Raw genomic sequence first — 23,964 nt, forward strand, 5'->3', positions numbered from 1 at the left:
TTAATTTATTATTTATTAAATTAAAAAATAAACTTTTAACAATAAAGAAAATCTTACGATAGCCCATAAAAATTACCTCTCTTCTAAACAAAGCATTTATCCTTCTATCTATACTAAACCTAGAACAGATGGACAAGAGATAATCTGCTCAAAAAAAATCAAGAAAATATTAAGGCTTTTCCTTAAAAGTACAGGAAGTCATTTAGCCACACATCTTTGTACTTTAGTGTCAATGCAAACAGAAAAGTTTGCTGTTCATTTGGAACAAAGACAAAAGGACAAACCTTTCCAGGACGATACTTTGGAAAGCAATGATTTAGATTGCACAAAAGACAATCTCATAATCAAATCCCAAACTGTAGGTTAGTTTCTAGTATGGATAACCACAGCACAAAGACAACAGTCTGTCCAGTCAGGAATTAAACTGAGGTCTGCTTATCTTTTACTACCAAAAGTTCAAAGATCTGCTTTCCCATCCCCTCAACAGAAAAAATAAATGAACATTTTTAAAGCCTGTGACAACATTTTCTGTCAGCAAGCTAAGAATTTAGGATGGAGACAAGGAAAAAAAGCTTCTTTAGAACAAAGGGTGGATTCTAAGACAGTTTTTAAGCACTGAATTACCAGCAGTAGAAGATAGCGAAAAGCTTCACCAAAAGCTGGTGAAGATTCAGAGATAACAGTGTGCTGCAATGGACAAGCACATCAAAGCTCTAACAAAGCATGTTTTTTTAAAAAAAAAATCTATATATTCTTCACATATTGATCCCCAGATATCTTTTCAATTTTTGATTGTGTCCCAAGGAGGACTTTTTTACCTGCAAGGAGACAGGCATGTTACATCAGGGAGAGGCTGCGATCCTGAGCTCCTGAGAGGAGTGAGGAGAAAGACACCACCAGACACTCACGGAGGGCTTTCCAGTCCCCTGTTAAAGCAGGTGGCTTAGAGCTGTGCCAGAGCATGAGTCAAATCGAAGGTGATCATGCACTAACCATTAATCTTCACAAAAGCAGAAAAATGAGCTAAAGTTAATGCTGAAGCAGAGAGGAAGGACCCAGCATGGGCAGATATATCAGAACAGCCCCAGCAGAGCACCACCTGCTAAATTGTGCCTTGTATCCAGTGCACCACCGGTTCCGTGATACAGTTTCATACCTGCATCCAGTGCTACTTCTAGTGCAATCTGCAAAACAGATGGTGAGAGGAGGTGCAAACCAAATATTAAGAACATAGCATAGGGATATGGGAGAAAACATTAGATGCCATGGACAGGCCACTGAGATTTGGAGGGCAGGTCCATTGGGGTCAGACACCTCAACACGATGCAGCAAACAAAAAACATTATGAATTAGGAGATGTATGTGCACACATGCACAAATGTGACAAGCATTTGAGAGTTTACAGGAGTAGAGGGTGTTACTGAGCACCTTACTAAACATTTGGAACCATCACTGCTAACTTTTAAGAGGTTTAGATGAAGAATCATTGAAAATAAAGCATAGTAACTAAGAATGCATGATCTCTCTGAAGAGACAGTGTGTTGCATTAACTCTTGATTTGAGGTTTAACATTCCTTTATTAAAAGATATGAATCTAATTTGAACTAATCAAAATCTAAACTCATCTAAGCTGTCTCTGTTTTCACTGGGGGGCTGGACAAGATGATTCCAAGATGCCTTCTAACCTAAATTACTCTACAACTCTAAAAAAAAAAAAAAAAAAAAAAACCCACAAAAAAATAAACAACCAAATAAACCTCTCAAATAGAAACCAAACAACAGCAAAAGTGATAATGCTGACCACCGATAATAACCATAATCATAACCACTGATGGACATACATGCACATACACACATCATAATCAGAGAGCCTGAATATCTTCAACTGGTATTTCAGGCAGAATCAAGAAAATAAGATAATTTATCCTGGATTCTTCCTCCCAGCAAGGACCCACATAAAAAGCCCACATCGAGAAGTTCCAAAAGTTGGCTCATCAGACTCTGGGAAGTGACCCCATCTAATGATGACCTTTTAAATAGCACCACACCTACTGAGGCTGAGTTCCCCGTGTCCTAGTCCTTTTTCAAAGTTTTAAGGAGTTTTTCTTCTATAGAAATATTTTAAGTGCATTTTTAAAATTAACTTACTACCTATTTAATTGGTCCATTATTTCATCTCATTCAGAAGCACAGACCATTTAAACTGGCTCCATTTTCAGACATTCAACCTTTGAAATGTTAGAAATGCAACAGACAAATTAACCAGAAAGACTCATGATTTACTCGAGTTTTCTGACTTTTAATGGATTTTTAATGTAAGAAAAAGAAATTCTAGAAATGTCATTGTTAACAATCCTGTTGGATTTCAGTAATACCAAGAGTAATAGCAAGAGGAAATGAAAAGAGAAATTCTGAAGTAGTTGATATAGTTGGAACCGTACTTATAAATGCATCACTCCAGGCCACATTCATAAATACTGCCAGCCACTGACAACTGTATTTCAAAATAACCTTTTAATAGCAGTTTGCATCCTCTTATAAAAGATCTTTTGAGAAGAGCTCAAAAGAACTGGCTCCCCACCAAGAATAAATGATATAACATGGGCACTTAAGACCCAATGTAATGGACAAAATGTAATAAAATTAGTATGTTTGTGACAAACTCAGTATTTTGTGTGTATTTACTGATGACCATCCCTGTCTATACTACAGTGACATATAAAAATGTATGAACTAAACCACACAATTTAATATTTTTAGAGCATTGTTAATTCTCCAGCAAAGAAAGTCACAAAAAGGCAAGAGCGTAGAGGTGTTAACACAACTATTTCTTCAGCTTGGCAGGCAAACTGAAGAGTTATAGTGAGGGAAAAAAAAAAAAATCTTTTCTACAATATTTTTACAGGTTCTTCTGTCTTAGTTAAGTAAGGTATCTTTATGGGACAGTGTAAGCAATTTTGACTGAAGCAAACAAAAGTGCTTTATTTAGTTCTTGGCTTATGAAACCCTTGCATTGATTCCCCCTTAATTTAGATGGATTTTTTTTTAAATGTCGGAAAAAAACCTAAAAAGGTGTGTGACAAGTGGTTTTCAAGTTTTCAAAATACATTTTTTGGAAGAGAAAAAGAATATTTATAGTGTAACACTGTATTCTGCCCATCCACCTTCAGCACCTATCCTGGGAGCCTGGTGGGAAATTAATAACCTCAAGTCACGAAGAAGCCAAATGTGCAGTGCAAGAGGTCCTGCACCTTATCATAGAGCTGCTGCTCAAACACACAGAACCAGTCAGGGAAGTTTCGGAAGATGTGTCACATGCCTAAAATATTAATTTATGGGGAAAAAAAAACCTCTACCCAAAATATAAACATTTTGGGAAATATCAGTATTTCCCAAGTGAAACACCCCAGTCTGAAAACATCAAAAGGAAAAAGGCACTTAAATTGCAACCGTTCTGCTTGAATAAGATTATTAACTGAGTTTCACCTGTATTCACTGCTTTAGTTCCCATTTTCCCCACACACACATCCAAATCCTTCCAATCTTATTATTTTCATTGTACTGCTATTATATTTAATTTAAAAATAATTCATGCACTCTAGAGAGGCTTCTCGTGTGTACTGAGGAAAAGGAAGCAGTTCAGTCTTAGACACTTGCTGGCAATGTGGAAGACAGCTACACATTGATGTGCCACCCTTGGAAGACAATAAATGTACCAAGCCCTACACAGTTCAACAGAAAGAGTCAGAAAGACAATCCAGATGTAGCCCAGCAGACCTGCTCCTGTAGCTGACTACAAAGAATTGATATTGATATCTGGAATTAATGTTGCTTTAGGTCTTAAACGAGTTGCCTGATAGACCAATAAATCATATGCAAGAAAAGAAGATTCAAGGGGTGTGAAAATACCTGGTGGAAAAACCTGTTGTGTTACTTAAAAAAATGGTAACAGCTACTATTACATGAAACTGAGACTGGGTTGGAAAGACTGCTGACTTATGTGCTGATTACTCTGCTGCTAAATCATCATGCAAGCAGCAGTGTCCAGCTGACACTAATGACACGCTGCAATGCTCCATCTGCAGCTCGCCATGCGTGCGCTGTGGGGGAAATGTCCTGTGCTTTGCACAGGACATAATTGGGCAAGAGAGACTAGGAATACAAACCAAACTTAATCACTTTTTGCTTACCATGATCCACCCTCAGCTTCCCCAATACCCTAAAGACTGATTAATGACCAGCGCACACTTGGAAGTATTAGCTGCCATATGCACTTATATTTTTCAGCTTAAATACTACTATCATCTAAAGTAAAACAGTACCAGTGAAAACATCTCAATTTTCTGATCCCTGCTTGAATTTGTCCAAAGCAATTACAAAACCGTCCTCCAGCAGTCAAGTCAGGTCAGTGAGGAAGGTGACCGGGAGACCACTGCCATGAGCCTTACAGGGGCTGGGGCTGGGCTGTCAGCCTGCAGATGGCCCTCATTGGGCCTGATCCTGTCCATACCCATGGGCCGACAGCCCATCCCAGCCTCAGGCTGTCCCCTCCCTGTTCCCAGGGAGACACTTAATGACCAGGGCTGACAGGGATGGCTTGTTTTTGGCATCTCTGTCTAGGCAGATGTGGGAGCAAGCTGAAGTAGGTTGCCATGGATCAGCCTGCAGTTTCATCGCTGCAGGGACAGGGCACAGGTCTCCTCACAAAGTGCTGCTCCTTCTCCTCCTCCTCCCGCCTGGCGTGTCCTGCTGCACCTGACCCCGCAGCTGCCCTGCCTTTGCCATGGCAGCAGCACTTTCTTGGGGAGAAAAGGGCTGCAAGCCACAAATCCCACTGAAGAGACTGCAATGTCAGTGCCAGGACAGCACGAGTATCTCCTCAGTGCAAAAAATCATGGAAGTGAAGCCATTTCAGCTTCTACACCACCTTTTTCAAACACAACATGAGGTGGCCAAGGAAGGACTGAGCTGTTTCTCTGCCATGTGTGCCTATGAGGACACACTAATCTATGCCAAAGAGGAAAGTTTCTCCCTGTGACTTGGCCTCTCATGACACCAGTCCTTAAAATGCCCTTGCAGCTTGGCAGAAGGCATCCATCGCCTCCTCTGACACCTCCCAAGCGGCTGCCTATACATACTCACTGTAATTGGAGGAGTAACGTACATTAAGTTTGCCAGCTTCATTGGGATTCAGTTTTATAACACGATTGAAAAGGTGAAAGCAGTACAAATTTATTCTGTCAGAGCCAAAGGCTTGTTCCCAATGACAAAGTTACTGAGGAGAACAAAAGAATCAAAACCTGTTTTATAAAGATGACAGAACTTTCCCTGAGCTGTCACTTAAAACTCCGTAAACACCTTTTTTTGCCATAGAGGGAAAAAAAATAGGGCAGCTGCATCCCTTCGGAGCTGCACCCAGGGGCTGCTGCACCAAAATACTTTCCTCCTGCCCAAGCAGAGCCTCCCAGCTCTCTTACCCACATTTATTCACAGCTTCCTGCATTTCTGTTGTTGCTGTTCTCATCTGCTTTCTTAAAGAGTGGGAAAGCCACTCATGGCTTCATGTTCCTCTTCATAACCAAGGCTACCATCTTCCAACTCTCACCCCCGGACTCTGGGATATGAAAGCACAGGAGTGAGGCCACCCCTGTCCCTGCAGCCCCTCTGATCACACAGTCCATCATGCTCTCTACTACATTTCTCCAAGCTTAGGCAGCTTTTCAGGTGGTTGCAGTACCCTCAGGACCATCCTACTTTTTAATAAATAACAAAACATCAGGAATATTTGTCATACGCTTACCTTACAAAACACTCCATTTTTGGTTTGCTTTCAGAGACCAACCACATTGCAGAATCAAAATACAGGGGACATGGGCCTGGCATGCAAAAGGAGCCTTCCAGGTGTCCCACTGGAATCACACTTCAGAGAGGTTTGTTTTTCTTGTACAGACTAACTTCGCCAGCATACATGCCTCCACAACAACAGAGTCAAGTGCAGAGTTTCTCAGCTGCAAGTTGTTACTGAATAAAATGAAGGGGGAAAGACCTTCTCAAGTCTGAGATCAAAGAAAATCATCACCATGCTGATGAAACTGCAGACAATGGAGATTCTGTCCTAAAATATGCATCGAAACCATCTCAGTCCTCCCATATACATAAGTCCATTAAGTGAGAATTTCAGGGGCCCATTTCTGTGAAGATAACCTTATCTGATGTTGTTCTGAAGTGTCTCAGAAGCTGTTTCAATGAAGCTTACATTAGTCAATCCCCAGATTTTCACATAAAGCCATCTTTATTCAGTCATTGATGGTTCTTCTCGTTCAGCTTTCAAATATTTACTGCCTGATTCATATAATGAGCTCAGAAAAACCTTGACTGGCAGAGTTTTCAGTAACATTTTTAATATAAACTTTTGACATACCACAAAATTCAGGGTTAGTAAGTTATACAAAGATAATGTTTCTGGACGAAGAGCCCACAGTGTGCAGACATGCCTGAATAACTACACTGAGATCATAAGCCTCTGTGCTGAATGTCTGGATGTTTACAATGCAGAGGCATTATTTCTACAAATGGCCAATTTTAGCCACTGCTTTATTGACAGAATTTTCTGCATAGTCTTTGAAGTAATTGGCCTTTAAACTTGGTGCATGTCCAAAGAGTTGTTAAGCATTGCATTACTTTGGTATAGCTTCTATTTGCATGTTCTAGCCTTACATAAAAACCTCATTTCCACAAAATGGGTTACTGTTTCGCTGGAATAAGTATCTTACTGCACTTCAAAGACAATTGTCCATATTTTGCAAAGTTTCCTCCTTTCTGTCATCTAAAAGATAAACTAAAGAACAGGACAGGAAATGGAAGAAATTGAAAAAATAACGTGGATTTTACCGTAATCAGAACTCAGTATAAAGTATTACCAGATATACAAACTCTTCATCAAAAGCCTGGTTTCCACGGTGACCAGCACATCCTCTGCTGGTTTTGTTTTGTTTTTTAAAGACCTTGCTCTTTAATGTCACCCATCCTCACAATTAGGATACAAAATAAGCTCAGAGAAATGCGACTTTTTTTTTTTCTTCCTCTCAGTGTTGGGTTGACCCTGGCTGGACATCATGTGCCTGCCAAAGGCACTCTATCACTCCCCCACCTCATCTGGACAGGGGAGAGAAAAATATAGTGAAAGGTTCGTGGGCTGAGATAAGGACAGGGAAAGATTAATTGCCGATTATCATCATGGGTAAAACAGACTCGAGGGCAAAAATTAATTTAATTTATTACCAATTAAATCAGAGTAGAATAATGAGAAATAAACCCAAATCTTAAAAAAACCCAACCTTCCCCCCCACCCCTCCCTTCTTCTTGGGCTTAACTTTACTCTTGATTTTCTATACCTCCTCCCTTCCACCAGCACAGGGGGACAGGGGATGGAGGTTGTGGTCAGTTCATCACACGTTGTCTCTGACATTCCTTCCTCCTCAGGGGCAGTACTCCTCACACTCTTCTCCTGCTCCAGCTTGAGGTCTCTCCCACAGCAGGCAGTCCTCCACAAACTTCTCCAACCTGAGTCCTTCCCACAGGCTGCAGTTCTTCACAGACTGCTCCAGTGTGGGTCCCTTCCATGGGGTGCAGTCACAAGTCCTGCCAGCAAACCTGCTCCAAGTGTAGGCTCCTTTCTCCACAGGTCCATAGGTGCTGCCAGAAGCCTGTTCCAGCATGGACTTCCCATGGTGTCACAGCCTCCTTTGAGTGCATCCAGCTGCTCTGGAGGACGCTGCTCTGGCGTGGGGTCCTCCATGGGCTGTAGGTGGAGATCTGCTCCACCATGGACCTCCATGGGCCGCAGGGGCACAGCTGCCTCACCAGGGTCTTTACCACAGGCTGCAGGGGAATCTCTGCTTCAGCACCTGGAGCACCTCCTCCCCTCCTTCTTCACTGACCTTGGTGTCTGCAGAGTTGTTTCTCTCACACATTCTCACTCCTCTCTTCTGCTGCAGTTGTGCAGGGGTTTTTTTTTTGCCCTTCTTAACTATGTTATCACAGAAACACTACTACTGTCACCGATGGGTTCGGCCTTGGCCAGCAGCAGGTCTGTCTTGGAGCTGGCTGGTGTTGGCTCTATCGGACATAGTGGAAGCTTCTAGCAGCTTCTCACAGAAACCACCCCTGTAGCACCTCCACTACCAAAACCTTGCCATGCAAACCCAATACATCCTCCATCTAAAACAAGCGGAGGACTTAGGTGCTCACACAGTACCAGCATAATGCATGGTGCTTTTTATCTAAAGCAATGAGATCTGATTATGAAAACACACTCATTCAACAGAGTTATTAGTAGCTACTCTAGTTTGATAAAAATGTTTGTCAAATAATTCTTTAAAGTCATATGGATGACAGGGACAAGCAGCTGAACCACTGCTCAAGCTCATCATGCTCCAGCTTTAAATTGTGTAAGAACATAACCTACAATTCGGTGTTCTGGGTCAGGATAGAAGCCTTCTAGTCCACTTGCTGAAGCATTCTGTCCCCAGTAATAGCCAGAGGCCATAATTTCCTGCCATCTTTATCATCATTAAAAGTGATCACTTCTCCCACTCTACAAACTGAACCATCACATCCTCCCAGCCATGAGACAAATCCCATTCTAACCAGCTATAGCTTAAAAACAAACTGAGCTCATAATTTCCTATGTTCACCAACAAAGTTGCTTTTTACTTTTGCTATTTCCACTTGGCTTATATAGTCACTTCCCCACTTGCCACTTATGTTATTCAATATAAAGAGAGATTAAAAAGTGTCATGCCTCGTCTCCTTGAGTAGGAGGAAACACACAATTCCCAGATTATTTCAGTTTTCAAGCTCTTTTACAACTACTAAAATCACTAGTAACTCCTAATCACTATGAGTTTACATAGCATTCAAAATTTATATAGTATAGACACAGCCTCACAACAAATCTATTTAGCTGTCCAGCTCACTCAACATCTGATTCAGATCCACATCCTATTTTTAACAATGACTCATTTAATTTCATCCTCATCCTCTTGTGGTCTCAGTTCAAGACCATTATATAACTCAACCCAGCAAAACCTGCAGCTAAAAATTCTACTGTTGCAGCTTTACTGCTTGCTCATAATTTATGGCAAAGATACTTCTTACTCCAGTGTAACAGAGGATGTTTACTAACACAGGTTCTAAACTGTCAGCTCTACTAATAACAGAAGAGAATATTTTGTTTCATCTGCTATCCTGAAGATCATGTAAAAGGGTCTGATTTCTGCTCTGGCTCTATCAGACACTACCCTTGTCATCTTGCAGAATAGTTGGATAATTGCTCCACCTTTCTGTTTCTTCCTCCCTCACCTACCGTCCACAGAACGACATAGTGTAATATCTGCCTAAGGAAAAAAAAAAATAACGAAAGCCTGTTTTCAGCAACCTTTAGGTGCATCATGTTCTTATCTTTATGAAGGTGCACTGATGCTCTCCCTTCCCCCACAAAATTAATCTCCAATAACTTATTTTCACTCTGCAGTTTTTTAACCTTAAAGACTGAAGTTTTTCGAGTATGTAAATGACAGTACTTTTGGCAAGGGAGAAAGAAGCACCCAGGGGAAGTATTTAAAAGAAATAAGAAAAAAGCATGTAGGTATTTGCACATGAGGTATGTTTGGAGTTTTTACTCCTCATATGCAAAAGATGACTGGCCTTTGAGAACTTGTCATTTGCAAAGCTGCAATGACTTCAGTAACCCCAGAGTGGTATCTGATACATACTTTTTTTTTTTTTCTATGCAGAAAACAGGGAGTAAGTGCCCATTTCAGGAGATTTCTGCAGCTTTATTTCCAGGATAGAAAGGAAACAAAGGCATAGGAAACAACAGACAAAAGGAAGCCTAGTGCAGAGAGAAAGCAGTTGTGTGACAGCAAAATAGGGCTTGTTTTATAAACACAGTAGTACCAAAGGCAAATGCAGGAACTGACAGGAGGCACCGGGGTGGTTCTAAAATGTGTGTAAACAAGTTATGCTATATTTGAGTAAAAGCTTTGTTAATCCTGGGTTAGATTACTTTATACTGTAGCCTGAGTGGGTCTTTCTGTTGATTCCAACAGAGTTTAAACAAAGTCCTGAATTTCAAACTAAAAATCAAAAGAAGGGGTCACCTGCACTCTGGTAATTAGGATTCAACTCTGAGACTGTCAGTAGACTTTGGAATTCTGTCTGAGGTTTTTTTGCACCCCACAATAAAAGCTTCTCAGACTATTCAACCAAAATACATTTCTTAGACATAAACGCCATAGAAATATTAAAACTGGTCAGACACGAGTACAAAGCAGCAGATAATCTACTAGACATTAGATCAGCAAGTGCCAAATAAGCCCTTTGCTTACCTATTATAGAAACAGAGACTCACAGCTGGAAGCCAGCCACAGAGCAGCTCTCTGGAGGGTGCTGATCCACTCTCCCCTCAGCCCTAATCACCAGTTCAGCAGCCTGCCAGCTCCATGGGCCCATGGACATCCATCCTGACCAAGTGAGAGCTGCACAAGAAACACCATGGTTTCCTCTTCTTATTAGTCTCAGTTTTAACCTTTTAGTTTCCTGAATCTACAAACTGCTAAGCAAAGCACCTTGCCTGTGAGCCAAGGGGTGGGCAATCACTTCTCTTGCAGCAGCAAGCATGAGAGGAAAAGCTACATGGAGCTTCCTTTGGCTATCTCCTCCTCAGAGCTAAGCAGAAGCAGGCTGAGATACATAGCTGAAGTGCTTTTTTCCTGGAAACAGTATAAATGAGGAAAGCAAAGTAATAGGTAGAAAAGGGAGGACAAATTCACAGTATGTACACAGAAGAAAGAACTGGTCAGGAAGAAGGAAAATAGGAAGAGATTTTCAGAGGTATGCAATGAATATTAGGCAAATGACTAAAGAGGAAGAAATACAAAAATGCAAGGAAAAATGAGCAAAGAGAAGGAAACACAGTAGGTGAAAGAATAGACAGCATTGCATTTTTCAAATCAGCATTTCCAGGCTTTTTTTCTGGAAACTGAATATCCTGTTAACATGGGGAGTGGTGGGAAACAAAACAAGATATCTTAAGCCAAGCTTTAAAGACAGAGGACAAAAATACATAAGGGCTTTATTGGAACTATTGTGCATAGTTCATTCCATTTTAATTACACGGCTCTTGCTCTCTGTCTCAGTCTTGTACTGCAGCACTACACATGAACGCTGCCTACTTGATATCCAGGACTCTGACACACGTCCTTTCTCTTTCAAAGGACCAAGACATCATTATCCATATCAAATTGAAAAAGCTCGATAAAACATTGTGGTTTCTTTATGGCTTTCCAACATTAGCCCTTTTTTTTTTTTTTTTTTTTCTGGTTCACTCTCTTTAACATGACTATCAAAAGGAGATTTGAAGATTCTTTCTGTTAAATAGGTTTTTCCAGCACAAGGAAATATCAGTTACTTACAGATACAACACTTCAAGGCTTAACTGTGCTATATTCTCTAATGAGCAACAAAATAAAATGTATTCTATTTGCAGACACTTAATTTCTCTGAAGATAAAGTTGGCAAATGTCTTATTTTGATTCTGTAAAGTTATCAAGAAGATATTAAATAATAATTTGACACTTGTCTTTTACTATACAGTAGTATTTTGGTTATAAAATATGCAAGACAGGTACACTGTTTACAAAGAAAGGCATGCCATTGACAGAAGAGCGAAACAGATTTGTGTTTTGCACAGCATCAGTAAACCCCCGTTAGATTTAAAGAGCTAATTAAACATTTCCTTCTTGCACTAAGTCTTAAAGATTCTGTAGCACTAGAAGGCTGCAGTTGGAAGGCTGGTACAGAGATACATCCTTATGTAAAAATCTGTTCTTCTGTTACTGACCAGAACTTCATCCTGACCCTTTTCTGCATTAACTGAGTAGCATACAAAACCAGAATATTGTCCAGAGAAAAGGAGTCTCCATGAAATCTGACATTCAAATCAATTCTTTTTGCACAAACTGTGGTCAATGGACATGGAATAAATGTATTAAAGGAAGAATAAGGCAACCAAAAAGAATGAAAACTTATAAATCCAAGTGTGTGTTAGCTAAGTAGCAATTTGAGGAGATCGTGTATTATAGACCCTCTAGAGTTTAAGTTTGCACGAAGCACCAGCAATGAGCAAAGGATGATAGCATCAGATTCCAGTTTAAATTTGTGCAACAATGTGCTCACCTCAGATCAGCAATAAGGGCAAACATCCACATTCTAGATAAAAAGAAAGGCCAGGCCTTGTAGTTAATTTCAAAAGAGATGCTAGCAGAAAGAGAAGGCTGGAGAGTAAATGCACTTCTAACTCTAAAGATGCTCTCTAAAGACAAGATTGAAGCACACTGAAAGAGCATTACAGGAGGCATCTGGTAACATCACCGGTGTCAAATGCCTTCAACCAACAGAGCATGATCAGTGCTGGTTGGCATTTTTAAATACACATTATAGCAGGAACTACCAGCTCATTGTGCTTAGGCAAATTTTAGTTTCTCATTGGTAAGTGGTAAAGAATCATTAGAGAATCAGATATATTTATTTCAGTGGTATAACTCTCAAGTCCAAAATAAAGCATACACTTAACTGCTTTGTTGGATCAGAACCAGGCACCTCCGCAGCTTCTAGGCTTGACCGTATAAGGTCAGAAGGCTACAGAAGTTTCACAATTTTTATTTCCTTCCTTTTAAACATGAGTTTTTAGAATGATCTGTGCACTTAGTATAAGCTAGAATCTTAAGTAAACAATATTACACATCTTTGAATCATAAAAGCAATCCTGTTGGTAGCCAGGGCCTTGAAATTGGTTAAGTACATGTATTTAGATCTTTGGAAGTACAGACTTAATGGCACTTTCTGTCCAAAGACTCAGCAAGGACACTAATGTTGCCAAAATACTTAAAGTTCATTTTAAGATCCTAATTCATCATACTTATTCAATGCAGTATGCTTTTTTGCCATCTCAGGTTTAGACTTAAACACATTTAGTCTCATTTTATTCAGGGGAAAAATGCATCCACAGCATTTCAGGAGCAAAAGATGACACAGCACTGCAGGAAAGGAATTCCATAACAAACTGCACTCCTCCCTAATTTTGATAAAGCAGTTGGCAGTTGCTGTTCATAACACTGGGAGATTCTGCTGGTGGCTGAACGAAAGAACTGAGAAAGATAAACCTCCCCTCTTCATGGCCACACTGATTAATAAACAGATACATGACACCAGTGTTAGTGGACAGGACAGGAGCGAAGGCAGGCTGTTGGCAGTCAGGGCACTGAGATAAGTCTAGGCAGTTGTCATCTGGGCTGCATCATTTCTTGAGTTCAACTGACTTCAAGAGTCCACAAGTAGCATTTTTGCAAATTATATTTTTCCTCTTTATAAACCTCTCTAGGAGCTCTCTAAACAGTCATAAACTGCAGAAACATCTCTATTCCACCCCCTTTTAAGACTGTGTACAGACAATACCAAACAAATCTCCCTTAATGGTCCCTACTTGATGCAAGCACAAAAAGAAAATGGGCAGAGAAGCACAAGAAGTCAGCAACACTGCAGGTACAGCAGATTTTGCCCTTAGCAGTTAAAGAGCATGGAAGTTCTGAGATGTAACACAGATGTGTTTTCTTTCTACTTCTTCATTTTGTGATATCATCAATCCCTCTGTAGCTGAAAGCCAAGAAAAAGAGGGTACAACCTGAGAAGTAACCATCACATTTCTAATTCCCTTCTTTCTGCCTTCACTTCCCTCTTTGCCTTCGATATAGTGTAGCAGGACTCCTTAACAAGAATCAATGCGTAACTGCAGTCTACAGACCAAACTGAGACACCGACTTAATTACTTACAGGTTGCTACACACTAAATTCCATGGAAATTTTGTCCAGTTACACCCAGGCCACTCTGCAGCTTGCCCTGCAGCTTTGATAATGCTTTCGACCTACCATGGTAAGGAGTGTCAGCACCATCTTGTGGCTTTCACTGTTGTAGGCAGTCCCCAGGAGTCAGGCAGTTTACTGAGTCCTTCAAATTAAGATTTGCAACTGGAACCCGTTAACTCTAAGTGCTAACACCAGCAGTCGCATCTCTGGGGTTAACAGTTTCTTCAGACTCTGAAGGCTGCTGATCAGGATAAGTGAACGGATGAGATCACAACTCATCACAACAGCTATTTCCCAACCTTAATAAACTGTAAATAATTAAATAAAAAGAAACTGAAACCTACTGTCTTTTATTTTTTTAAACAGCTTTTGTTTTGCTAGTCTAAACACAGAAAACTATTTTCTCCTCCTCTTATGACAAGAGCTGTCCTCTCCAATATTGTTTTGGTAGTAGTTCTCTGCTTAAGCTCTGGTACAGCTCTATCCTTTTTGAAAATAAGCAGTCAGTTTGATTAAACACCTTTAATCTCTCTCTATGGCAAATATTTCACCTGAGACATGCCAGGCTTCCATTTGCTTTTTCACAGCTGCGGCACACTGCTCATTAGCAGCAACATTCGTCTTCCTCTACCATTTCCAGCTGAGGACTCCCAGATCACATGATTAAAAAAAAAAAAAAAAAAAAAGAAGTCCTGTTATGCAGTCTTGAAACCTGCAGTACTGTATTTCATCCCTTTTCCCTTATTCTGTTCCCAAAAGCCATCCATTTCTTCCTATACGACATTCTGATTCTCCTCTGTAGTGATGATGTCTCCTAGCTTAGGATCATCAGCACATCTCATCGATGCACTCCTTCTCTCCAGGCAGAAGTCATCCATAAAAATATTAACCTTGTTTTAAAACTAGTGCTGGGGAAACTCCACTATTAATCTTCTTCCCATTTAGTACTCCCCCTTCCAAGGCTGTTGTCATGTCCCCTCAATCATCTTCTTATCCACATCATAATTTTTCTAACTCTCATTTTTCTCCAGGTGAACAAATAACTTCCTAGGCAGGCCAATACTATCCCTTTTACAAAATTCAGCTAACGTTAGATCTATTGCACGCATTTCCTTTGCATCTATCTTATAAAATAAATTTAACTGGAGTCCTACATCATACTAAAAAGTAGTCACTGTCACAAATTATTTATTTATATAGCTTTTTACTCTTACTGTGTGATTTAAAACAGGCCTTATAAGCTGCATGAGACAAGACAGCTTTGTCAAAAAAAAGTATGGAAGCTGCAAAATCAAAGAATCCATTTAAGTGTGCATTTAAGTATGCACCTACATACAAATCAAGAAATACATAATAAATTAATTTTTGTCTGTGTCAAATATAGCATTCACAACAGGTGGCAAAATATCTTGCAGTGTAGAAACAAAGAGAAAAGTTTTGATGCTATGATCACACCAGCAAAATAAAATTGAGAGGTTGCAGGAATTTACACAAACAAAACAGGGGACTCAAGCTGCAGCCAGACTTAAGCTGGAACACTCTTTCAGATTTTATGTTTGCAAAACCTTGTGTTTTTCACACAAGAATGACAAGAATACTATTTTTTCCAGAAATGCATGTTTCTGACCTACTACAGGACAGACCCAGGTATATCCCTAAAGACGGTCCAGCTGACTTGAGTCCTCTGCATTTTCCCTGTCTCTGCTAGGAATACAAGTTCTCCTGAAATAGCTCTATTCCATACATTCACACACCAGGGATCAGGGACAGACCTGGGAAAGACATGTAGGTGCCTACTTCATATTTCATTTGCCTTGCTGGGATTTAAAACCTAAATACATTTTAAGGAAGACTCCATCCAAGTGAGGATGGAGTAAGGTCCAGCTAACAGTCGAGAAGGGCAAATAAAGTACTGCAGGTAATTTACAGCCCAGTCAGCCTAACACTGATATTTGAAAAGAGATGGTGACAAATTAGTAAGCAAGCAATAAATCAAGTGGTCTGTAAGCACCTTGAAGAAAACAAGATCATAACAAAGAGCCAACTGATTTGTCAGGAACAATTAATGACGAATCAATATAATTGCTTTCAAAACAGCTGATCTAGCATACAAGGAGACAGATCCCTGTAATGAACAAACAACAGAAATACGATCTAGATGAAGGTGCACTAATTTCAGCTCAGAAGTACTTGAAAGGAAAGATTCAGATTATTATTGGTAAAAATAGGAATTCATTTCAAGATGACATAGAGGTCTTGTTATATTCAATATTTTAATGAATTGTGATATTTTATGTTTCTTTAAAATTTGCGGATAACACAAACTTGACAGGTATTGTTCAGCTCCTGATTCATTTATACCCAGTGCAAATCTATTCCTCTCAATCCAACTGGTGTTGTCTAGCAAAGTCTTCTGGATATTCTGGACTCTATTGTTCAATGTAATTAAACATTGGATAATGATCATAAGAAGAGAAAGTTAATGAATAGACACCTTTCTCAGTTCAAAACCTGATACGTAATTATGAAATAGTTATCAAAATCACATTCCTCTCTGATACTCCCTCACAAGTCTTCCAGGTTAGGAAACCAGTACAGAAGAATTCCTCGTGTTTTGTCCCATTTTCAGTTGAATTGTGGTTTTTATTAACCAGTGCAATCCTCTCAAAAACATTATTTCAAATCCCAAGAAATATTGAAAGTTCAAGAATTCCCTTCCGGAGTACATGAAATTGATTGATTCTGATGTCAATTATACTCCTATATGCAAGGACAAAATTTGGCACTGCTCTGTAAATTATCTACCGTTGCAGAGTGCTGTGAAACAAAAGCACTAAATTGAGACTAATGTTTCAAGTAGGATGCAAAGCACCCACTAAGGATGCTGCAGTTCTCTCTCTTTCATACTGTGTATCCTAATACACGGAGTTTTATTGTTGATAAGTTGATACCTTGTTTACTGCATCACTGTCTTATTGCTCTGAACATTGAAATTCAGCTCAGGCATCCCCAAGCACGCTTATTACAGGGCCCTGGACATACCCCGCTCAGGAGGAAGCAGCCAGAATTTTCCCACCATCATTAGTTAAAAAAGAATTCTTTTGAAACTACAATGTATGTATCGTATCCATTATACACTGGTGGTTTAGCACAACTTGTTTTTTAAGATTTTGCTATTAAAATTGATGTAAATTCACAAGAGAGGAGCAGCACAGCAAGCCTGTGGCATAGTATTCTTTTGCATATCAAGTTCCTGTAAACGAGCTGATCAAGTAGTCTTGGACATAAATGAGCCTGGATATAACTTTATGATACACCCTACCTCATTAATCAATCTCTAAGTTACCCTCTGTCTTTTCAAAAATTTCCCAGTTTCAGCTGATGCAGTACTCTTGCCTGAGCTTCCACAGACGTGCTGTATGCTGCTGAACAGCTGTTACCTCTGCTGCAAACAAGCTTTTCCATCATGGCAAGACAGGCCTTGAAAACTGATAAAGTTTTAAAGACTTGAGGAATCTTTGTATTAGAGGTGTTGTAATAAGGCCCAGTGGTAGGGATTATCACTGGTGTTGCAGACACAACACCCTTCTACCCCTATGCAATAGGGTAAAGCACTTCTGATCAGGGTACGTGAAACGCTTCACCCCGCTTACACACAGTATCCTCTCCTCTGCTGCAGGAGACATTTAGATTTAAAAAAATCTTGTGGATTACCAGTTGTTTCATTTGATATAGAAATTAGGACATTAACTCCTCAGGATGAAGATTGTATCTGCTTGTGCTATGAGTAATGCCTTGTACCAGGACCTCCCAGCCCAGTTGGAAATGGACATTACTCCTGTGCTGCCCTGTCACCATGCTGCTATGCTGCTCTTCAGTGCAATACTTTCATAAACATCTCACTGTGAACTCTTCAAAGACCCCATAGCTTCCTAAATTAAGATCAAAATTAGGCCATTTGTATCTGACTTGCTAATACGGAATCATACTGACATTTTTTGCTATATGCATCCATACTTTAGAACTGGGAAATTGCTCTGCAGTGCTAGCAGCTCCTTATCAAGTTTTATTACACTACTACTATTTTCTTTTTAACTAACATTTCTCCCCTTCTGCACAACATGAACTCTAGATGGCAAGTGCTTGTGAACCTTAGAGTAAGGCTCTCTTGCCACCTCACTGTCCCAAAACAACCTCACATTAAAATCAGAGTTGTCACTTCTCATACAGGGGATCTATTAAGTATCTCACAGCAGTCACAGTATTTCTATCACTAAAATACATGGTAAAATAAACTATGATACAAATTAAGCTTCCAGAATATAGTCACAGGGTTCATACAAAGAACACCAGATTGTGAGCAGGAGGTGCAGGTTTACACTGCTCTTAATTGGGAGCAGAAAAAAAGATTAATGAAAGTACACTTTTTCAGTACACTGAACCTTGCACGAATTGTTTAGCATTTGCCCTAGCACCTAGGCAGAACCTTGCTAATTCCTCCCACTTAGTAACACAAAAAAGGCAACATGAATTAAAATTCTTTTACAGGAGTTTGGTTAGGAATCATGTAGATCAGGGCTTCATTCGCCATCCAGAAAATTCACTGGGCTCACGACCCACTTCCTATCATCATCGTAATCAAAAACGCTCAGATACAAATGGGAGCAGCCTATGGGTCAAGTGATTTGTCCTAAGACCCCAACTCTGTATCAGCCATCATCTTTCCCGTAGACCTTGAGAAACCTCCAAACCCCAGTTTGGAAGCTCTTCATCACTGACCAGCATGCTGTTGTCTCACAGCTTCTGATAGACATAAGCCTTTTTACAGGGTGGGAGCACAAATGAGTTCCCATGGATGTAACCAGATGCTCCTTGTACATCCTATTTTGTGATTAGCCAGGTGCTCATAGAATTTTGGATACATGATGAACATATCAGGGTATCCTCCATTATGCAAAGTTTTATGACAGGCACAGATTAGAAGATACTGTCCTCAAATGCCTCCATATGCTATCATGGATCCGCCCCCACCAAACAGTTAGTCTACCAGTTTTAAAACAAGCGTACACTAATTATACTATTGTGGCTGAAAACATGATGCTCTTTGTTTCTTTTTAAGCCTTGAGGCACATTGTTTGAATAAGGATTACCTGGCATAAGCATAAATTCTTTCATGAAGTCTCTGTGGTCTAATCCTTCCTTAGGAGCAGTCAAAGCAGTCTGGCAGCAGAAAGAACTATTTAACTTGAGCGCTAAAACTGACGATTAAACCAAGCTCTGACATGTAAAAAAGAAATAATCACTTACCTGTAGAGTCTTGACTCAAAGTTTCTTGACTGCTACTGATGTAAGAAGGCACTGGAGTGATAGAAAGTGAAGCTGGGCAGGACAATGGATATGAGAAGTCATTTTCTGTAGCAGAACATCGAAATACAGAAACACAGGCATCTTCAGATAAGGTGAGAGGGAGGTGAGGGTTCCCATGCATATATGGATTTTTCCAGCGAAGCAGTCCTATTCCAAGAGGGCCAACAGCATCAGAACCTGAAAACAAACATCAAGAGTTAAAAAAATGTGCCCTTGTATTGTAGCAGCTTATAATTTTGGAAAAGGAAGCTATAATAAGCTTGAAAAGTAATGTCATATTTTATTCTAGTCTGAATAAAAGTCTAGTCTAGAATAAAAGTCTACTGAAAGTATACTTTCAGTAGATGTTCTTGTACTGAACAAGACAGCATTTAACATGAAATAAGCCATCATAATTCCAATGTGAACCTACAACTTGGCATGGTCTTGCTTATACCTGAATTTCTGCAGAGTGTCACTCACACGTTATAACCCAAAGGTTTCTTAGTGAGACTGGAAAGCAAAGGTTGATGTTTTGTTTTGTTTTTAAAATCAACATCTTGCTGCCATTGTTCTGACTCCTGTGATGTTCAGAGCTCAGTCGAAACTGAGAAGCAGGAGGCACAGCCACTCTGCTGCCACTTCAGATCCCACTTTGCTTTTAGATGCACAGGCTCTGCCCCAATGTAACTCTCTGCTCTTCTGCTATAGACCTCAGCAATTCTCTTATCCATCACTCGATGGCCTGGAATTTTTTCATACAATTCCACATTTTCTTCAAATTACTCTTCATTTTTTATTTTTAAAATATTTTTTCACTTTCTGAAGACTCATGTTCCATCTTACTAATAGCTCAACTGTATATGACATGGTGACACAAACCCGTAGGGCTTATTGTGGCAGTATGCCATGAGACTGTGGAGGAAAGCTGCCCTGCAGAGATCATTCTGCTGCAAGTGATATTACCTCCACTACCTATCCCTAAAAACACAGGGGATAAAAAAAAAGACAACACCTTTGGAGTGCTGATTACCTTTAACTGGAAAATAAGGGGACTTTCGTATGTCTCTCCTAAAAGTACTACCTTACTTTTTAATTCTCAGGTTTGTGATATTTGCAGGACTGGCAGCATCTGAATACAAAATTTCCCATCCACAAAACTAGACTCTCAAATACAGACAAACGCTTCAAATCTGAGATGGTCCTACAAGCACCCTGGCGCAATTATGGCAGTACTTGGGACTGTAAGTGCTGCTGTGTCCAGCACTGAAATATGATGCAACAACTCAGACTTCAGACATGATCATGTAGTGAATTCTTCTACAGAAAACAAAGTATTAATAGTAGAACATACCTGAATCAACCTGGTAAGCCATACTACTGGCTCATACCTTCTGCAAGAGCAATATGGGAATATCTAATGTAATAGTACATTTTAGTTGTTCTAAACACAATTCTGTCAGGTACTGTAACAAGCATCAAACAAATGCACATGAAGAGTGGCAGTCATCCAAATATAGATCCCTTAAAAAGGAACAACAGAACAGAAATTGGTCATCAGATCTTTCCAAAGAGAAGCCTCTGGCAGTTAGGAGATAAACCTCTTTAAATAAAGGTGTGTGACCAAGAGTCATTTGAGCTACCCACTAGACAGACAGATACATACATCAAGGACTCTCGAGTGTGTCTGCTCCAGAGGAAGAGCTGGATGGCACTGCAGAAAGTTCAGTGAACTGTACTAATATATTGTTCGATACTAGCTAGTATTGCAGTAGACATCCTATTTAACAACAGGCCCCCCATCCTCCATCCTTTTGTCCTTTTTTTATACAAAACTTTGACTCATGCTTTTTTGGAAACATAAAATTGATGGATTTTCAAGGGAGTGAGCTGTCAATAAACTATTATATTCCTCTTGCAAACATACAATGTATTTGAGCTTATCAATAATACTGAATGTGGAGCTAACAACACATGGCTTTGCCTGGCTATACCTAAAAGGACACAGCTTTTTACTCAGCTTTCCAAGTTGTAATTTGGATTTCTTTGTGTACAGATACGCACTAACTAAAGACTATGGTTATCCCATAGTGTCTGACTGCTTTATCACGAATGCTCAGAAAAATGAGAGCATTAATACGTACCTGTGTATACAGGATATTAAATTTATGGCTGTTTTTAACTGTTGATATAATAATGAAAAAATCCATAAGCACTTCTAACATCCTACTTTATGTTCAGATTTTTTAAACACACTTGCAGTCAGTCCTTTCTCCAGTATCATTTCCAGTAGACATTGATTTTTACTTTTACCAATAGTCATTCCATAAACTCATCTGAAAGTACCTGGAATTGATTTTTATGAGGGGAAAAAAAAAAAACAAACAAAAAAAAAAAACCACCAAACCAAAACAAAACAAAAAAACCACAGATACATCACATCAAAGAGACTATTAGTTGTCTTATTTGTTCACCAGTGAAAGGCCTTTTTGCCTACACTGAAAACCTCCAGCTTCGCTTTCAGTTTTGTCTTCAAGAGAGCATATGCTGCAGCTATAAGCATATAACATACAGACTCTGAGACTGAAAAACTAAGCTAGACTATAAAAAGTTCATAAATAAAACTACTCAGAACTCTTGAGTGAAGGCAAGATTTCCAAGTTTTTGACTTTGTTTAATCTCATTAGTCCCATCAGTTAACAACAGCTTTCACCATTTTTAGCTACATTAAAATAATTGTCTAATAGAAGTAATACATACAGAAATGCGTATATATTGATGATACTTGTAAGTGTACCTAGATATGAAGAGATATATGTATAAATCTCTACATGCATACCCATGAAAGCACAACAGTGTGTGTGTGTGTGTATTTGTGTATGAGAAGCTGGTACCCTCAAAAATTGAATGTAATAGTTTTAAACTATTAAACTGCTAAACCATAACAGTAGTTTCTATTGGGCTTTGTGAGGGTGCAGAAAACCTTTTCTTTTAAGGGGGAAAATAAAAACGCTCTGAAGATGTTTCACTTAAAAGAAGCTAAAGCTGCTTTAAAATGTTGCCAGATTTCAAAAATATCTTTCAAGATAAGCGCAACACCATGGATGATTGCAAAAGGCAAGGAACACTGACTAACCCTGCAGCAGTATATATAGACAGATGTGCTTGACTGTATGATACATGCACAGACTGTTCCTGCCTGCTTTGCTTTACCAGCTGACAGTGAACCCACAGCTGAAACAGAAGCAAGTATCCAAAAAAGAAACTTCTGCAGTGCTTTTATGTTTTTTAAGTCGTGCCAAGAGTTTCAAAATTGTAACAGTGAAGGAAAGCAGTATCTAGCTCTCAACACAGCCTTTTGACAGCAAGACAGGGAGAGGGTTGCTGAGACGTGCTGAAGGAGGAAGCAGCCTCATAGAATTTGTGGTTGGAAACAGAGGGACACTTATGAATCTACAGACAATGTTCCTGCCACAACTTAATACTGTTCCCAGGTGTTTAGATAAAACTACACTTTGTGGGAAAACAAGCACACACACCCTTTATTAGCAATATGGAAATAAAAATAAATTGTATATCATAGAACTTTCTCCTGGTGAAGAGGATGAAAAGGGGCTTGATAGTCCCTTAAAGCTTTGCAGATGCAATGCCCTCAGGAGTAAATCTTAAAGCTTGAAAATGGATACAAAACTGGCTATCCTAGTCCCTCAGGTTTTCCTATCAGACAATCACTTTTTATGCACTCCTTTGACTGTTACAAATATTTCCCTTTCTCTCTGCAGTTTTCTGCGAACTGGTTGATCTGGGTCTCCCAAGTTTTCTCTCTACTGTGCCTGGATTGCTCCCAAGGTTGTTCCCTCGCAGATGTCACCATGCCCAAAAATTCTCCCTGAAAACCTAAAATTTTGTATAACCTCCTGAAGCAGTAATCCTCAAAAACAATCCCCCTAATATTCCTCCTCCCCCACAAATGCCATACAGCAAGCACATAACTTGGTAAACTCCTGCCTCTGCCCCATAACACCATGAGCCAAAATTATCAAAGAGATGAAAAAATAATTTACACCCTTCACAGTCCGTGCATTCACCCTACCTGGGCTGCAGGCTGAGTTTCCTGCAGGGTGACAGCAGACCGTCAGTTGTGCCCTGTGCACCTGCAGACCTCTCCTGTTTGCCGGTGTCTGGGAATCCCCCATCCTGCAGCACCTCTTCTCTCTGCCGCTGCACAGTCGGCACCTCTCGCGTGTGCTCCTGCTGTCTTCTGAAGCCTGTATGGCATGCACTGGCCACATGCCATCAGCTCAGCCTTGCCATTTAAAGCTTTCCTTTTTTTTTTTTATCTTCCTCTTCTTTCATTTCTTCAGCTAGTTGTGATCCTAGCGATCAGGCACATTTCTCCCCTCCTGCAGCCGAGGTGGAGCAGGAGCTGCTGTCTCTTCACCTGGTGCATGTGGCTGCTGGTCCAGCCAGGCTGCTCCCCAGGGAACCAAATTCCCTCGGGAGGGGGTGGAAAAAGGTACCAATGTGCGCAGGAGGGGGTGGAAAAAGGTACCAATGTGCGCAGGAGGATTTGCAAAAGCATACGTGTTTATTCAGCTAACACCTTCTCGGTGCAAAACCCTCCCTGAGCCATGGTGGTAAAGGATAACCAGACCCAGCCGCCTTGCATGGGGACATGAGGCTGCTGCAGGA

The sequence above is a fragment of the Pterocles gutturalis genome, unplaced genomic scaffold, assembly GCF_000699245.1.
Source record: "Pterocles gutturalis isolate BGI_N339 unplaced genomic scaffold, ASM69924v1 scaffold15244, whole genome shotgun sequence".
In the NCBI taxonomy this organism is placed as follows: domain Eukaryota; kingdom Metazoa; phylum Chordata; class Aves; order Pterocliformes; family Pteroclidae; genus Pterocles; species Pterocles gutturalis.